The sequence below is a fragment of the Gossypium raimondii genome, chromosome 4 (assembly GCF_025698545.1).
Source record: "Gossypium raimondii isolate GPD5lz chromosome 4, ASM2569854v1, whole genome shotgun sequence".
Taxonomy (NCBI): Eukaryota; Viridiplantae; Streptophyta; class Magnoliopsida; order Malvales; family Malvaceae; genus Gossypium; species Gossypium raimondii.
In genome coordinates this window covers 18,440,107-18,444,871 of record NC_068568.1, presented here as the reverse complement: position 1 = coordinate 18,444,871, position 4,765 = coordinate 18,440,107, and the positions used below count along the sequence as shown (strand labels likewise).

General features: G+C 34.9%; 1 non-coding gene across 1 annotated transcript; it reads left to right on the top strand.

Annotated features, from left to right (window-relative positions):
• Positions 1-4,442: 4,442 nt before the first annotated feature.
• On the top strand, positions 4,443-4,549 carry LOC128040819 (small nucleolar RNA R71). The gene has a single exon (XR_008195625.1). It is a non-coding gene; the product is annotated as a small nucleolar RNA R71 (small nucleolar RNA).
• The last annotated feature ends 216 nt before the right edge of the window (positions 4,550-4,765 follow it).

Below are 4,765 nucleotides of genomic sequence, written 5' to 3'. Positions count from 1 at the left end.
TGTGAAATGTTAAAGGGGGAACACTCCAATGCAAGCGTTAGAAAAATGAATCTGGCCAAAGGCTGTCGCTGCACGAGTGTGTGTCGATGCAATTATGTACTCCCTGGGGATTTGTTGCACTCCATCATTACTTCCCAGGAATAAGGGTACAGTAATTCAACAGTATCCCTTGTTCATCAAAAAAAGAGAGAGAAACATATATTGTATAATAAATGTTGTATTGGTAGATAGAATTTAGGATTTAAAATATGATACTGGTTTTGATGAAGTTGCAATCTTATTCATTCATACTTATGTATTGTCAATGCAATATTTTGTCATTTGAATGTGACTTATTCATTGGGATTTTAGGTGATTCAAGTTGCTAGAATGATCATTTGCCTTTGTGAATTCTTGTGTAGCCTTGCTAGTTTCTGTTTTACTTGAGGGCAAGTAAAAACTCAAGTCTGGGGGTGTGATAGTACTAGAAAGAACATATGTTTTCTCCCTACTATTGGTTAATTTCTTCCCATTTAGTTATCTTTAGTACATGTTTTAGCATTTTTAGTTTAGTAATTTACATTTTATAACTCAGTGGATCTTAGCTTATATATCCTTAATTTTGTCATGTTTTGGTACTGATATCACTGCATGACTATTTTTCAAATTGCGCCAAGAATTTTCACCTCACCTGGTAGCTGTCCGAGTAGGAACAAAAATATGTGAGCTGTCCAATCTGGTACAACTAACTTGTACGTACAAAGGCAGCATGATTTTTTTGAAAGGACACCTATGCTATTTGGGGAGAAAGATAAATATTCACACAAAAAAGGGGGAGAGCTTTGTAGATCATCTTCTTCAACCTATCTTTTGAAGCTTTTGGGGCGGCTTAAGTCTCTTACGGGTGAACCGACATGAAGGTGATGCAGACCAGCTTCTAACGAGGAGCCCTAAATGCGACATAAGAGGGAATAGAGAAATTCAAGTCAAGTTTCTAGGAATAGTATTCTCCACTTGTTTCTTTTAGTTTTCTTTCCTAAACACTGGTGATTACTTTCTATTTCATGTTAGTACAGAAGTCACATGATTTCTGGGTTAAATAGTATTTTATTCAATCTTGCTTCTAATATTTAATCTTTGGGTTTGAATGTTTTTAGCATGGAAGTGTTATTGCGATCACTGACACTGGAAGGTGCAGCGACAGTTCAAGCTAAAAAGCATGACAACGGAAGCTGCTTAAGGATTAGAGGAATTTAATCCACATTGTATCCCATTGTCATCATCGGAAGGTGTGGTTAATGTGCATGTTTAAGTCTTAAATTAAATATAGAAGTTAAAGTTGGTAAGATATTCATTGCAAATTATTGCATCGACAATCACCTATCCTTTTATACCTTGTGAGCACTTAGTATTCTGCTGAAGACTGATGTTGGGGATCCCAGTTTATCATTATCATATTTTATCTTATTGTTTTCAAGTTATTGCTTCGACACCTACTATCACAATTTATCTCGTATCTATCCATTTATTGCACTGACATTGATAGAAAAAAGACAAACATCCTCGTGGGATTGATATCTGATAGACTCATATCTATCTACTATACTTTCATCAATAGTGTACGCTTGCACATTATTGTTGTGATGCTAAACAGTCGATCAATGTGCCAAAAAATAGTGATTATATTGTGCTTATAATGTGAATATGTTGTGAAAAGTGCAAAAAAATGGTAAGTAATATGTGTTTTTAATAACAGATATTTTGGCCTTGTGATCTTTAAAACTGTTGGATATAGTTGGCATGCCATGAGATTGTGATTACTCACCTTTGTATTGCATTTTTGGGCCGTTGAGGCCCAGGACAAATTTGGAAAGATAAAAGAATGTGAGCTAAGCTCCATTCACTGGGATATGTTTGGTGTGTTAGAGAGTGCTAGCTAAAAGCTACACTTTTGGGATATGTTCGACTCTAAGAGTTATTTGGAATGTTGGAGATCCGTGTATCCCGATGTGTGGTGATTAGGCCAACTTTTATGTTTCATAGCTCAAGTGCCAAATTACCAATAGATGTGATTATGTATAATGTGATATATTCTTAAACGGTTATATGATTACTATGTAAAAGAACCAACAAATAATGCATGACTAAGTATAATGTGATGCTAAAGTTGAAACTATTGTAAGTGTGCTAATGGTTGCTTTGTTAATGCAGGATAACATGTTTGTGTCGTAGTTATTATGATCATTCACTGAGCTTGTTAACCTCACCAACTCATTTTTAAACTATTGCAGATTTGTTGTGCTTCGATGTGAGTGGAGTGGTTGTTGGGTGTGAAATGCAATGCGATTTGTGCAAGTATGCACGTTGATTCAAGTAATAAAGTGATAAGTGAGTATCATTCCCACAAGGATCAGATTGAGGCACAAATTTGGTCAAGTTATTTTAACAAAGTCGGGTTAATGCTATGGCAAAACAATTGAATGAAATGTTATGGCAAAACTAATATACATATACAATGATGAGTAATATATGGAATTAGTAAATAACTAAAAATGCTATGGCAATGGTGATAGTAGGAATGTAATGGAAAATATGAGATTGATATGCAAATATTTTATAAATAAATAACTACTAAATATGTTGTGGCGAAGATACTTCGGAAAAGAATAAAGACATAGTGTCTACGATATTTATGCGGTAGGTTGACATTATTTAGAATCAACCTTCACTGTCGATAATGCCATGGAAAAATCTTGATTAACTTACTATGCAGAAGAGTCCTAAAGCGGGTTGTTTCTTTAGGGCGTAACACCTCAAGCTACTTTCCCTGCTCATACAGGGTCTTACTACAACATCCTGTGTAATTCTTTATGTATTACATAAGCATCATTCGAATGCTTGCTCATGCCATCCAATATTAGCTAACTTAATCTAACCTTTTTCGTATTAAATTAACTTTACAAGAATAGTATGCCCTCGATTATTCCTAAGGATTGCAAGTAAATAATTGAATGGGCAGCAAGATAATTAGATTTATACCATGAAAATTAAAAACAGTTAAGTATCATCAAAATAATCCCAACTCGATGATATTTAACTCATCGGTTGGAAAATATAATTGCAAACCATCACCATCATTTACAACCAAATAAATTCACAAGAAAGCACTGAGGAAATAACGAAAGAACGTTGAGAGAATAGCTTCCTTTGTTCCACACTTCAGCAGCACTGTGCCCTATGTTAGCCAAGGGGATGACTTCCTCTTTCAATTGAACCCTCTTACTCTTGCCTTAGGATTTTCTCATCTTATTATTCTCTATCTTGTTCTCTTGAGGTCTCCTTCATTGGACTTTTATAAGCAAATGTGCTAAGGTTTAGCCAATAGCCCCAGATTATCTTCTCTTTTTTAGATTTTCTTTTTGGTTTAAAATCCCTTCCTTCAAGATAGGTGGTTATTAAATCATTATCTTATGATCTTTTTCCTCTTTTTAAATTCTTTTTCTAGGATAAAAACCAACAGCTGATGATTTATCATCTCCTCTTTTCTAGGCATATTTTTGCTGGTACAAATACAGTTGGGATGAAACTAGTATGCATTGAGTGTTGACTCGGTCTTCCTCTCAAAAATGTGAATTTCCATGGCATAAAATTCAGCAAACTGTCCACCTTTTTACCTCAAAAAATGTTCACTCCTTTATTTCTTATTCCTCATCTAGCACCTGCAAATCCACCAAACACAGCCCCTCCACAAGCAACTAATAGTAATAAATAACATATAAACACAGTCCAAGCTCCTAATGCAATGGTTAAAAAAAAATACTAATGACATGTCCTAAAGTGCATTATTCTTGGCCATAAATTCCTTTTATAAAGCTTCAATGGAAGTAGAAGATGATGCTTGACCGTATTGAGTATTTTGCCTCGACATCAGTTGAACATAACCTGGTGATGCATTGTTGATATTCTGTCTTGTAGCATTGTTGAAATTTCTTGTATCTTGATTATTCCAACTAAAATTCAGATGTTGCCTCCACCCTGAATTGCAGGTGTCGAAATAGGGGTTATTATTCCAATTTGAATTACCCACGTAGTACACTGACGCTGTATTTGATGGGCATTTGTCAAACACAAGGTATTCGCCACAATAAACACACGACAGCTTGGCTGATTTCATCTCCTAGATTGCAGTTAGATTTCTCATTATTTTAATCATATTACTTAAAGAGGATATTTGGGTTGTTAATGATGTGATTGCATCAAGATCCATGGTCCCAACAGCTCTCTTACTCCTCCCAACTCTTATGGTTGAATATTGATAATCGTTGTTTACAATCTTTTCCAAAATCTCATATGCTTCATTGTAAGATTTATCCAATAGAGTACCATTGGATAAGGCATCAACTACCATTCTCATATACACATTCAACCCATTGTAAAACATCTCCATTTGAGTCCAGTGCTGGAATCCATGCATTGGGCACTTTCGAATTAAATCTTTGAATCTTTACCAAGCTTCATATAATATTTCATCTTCTAATTTTTGAAAAGATGTAATATCATTTCTCAACTTGGCATTCATAGTTGGTGAGTTATACCGTAGCAACAATCTCTATCAAAGATCATTCCATGATGCCACTATTCCCGATAGCAAAACATTCAGCCATGCTCTTGCACGATCTCTCAAAGAATATGGGAATAGGTTAAGTCTCAAAGCGTCTTCAGGAATACCCTGTTTTTTGAATGAGTCATAGACTTTTAGAAAATTTCTTAAATGTGGTCGTGGGTC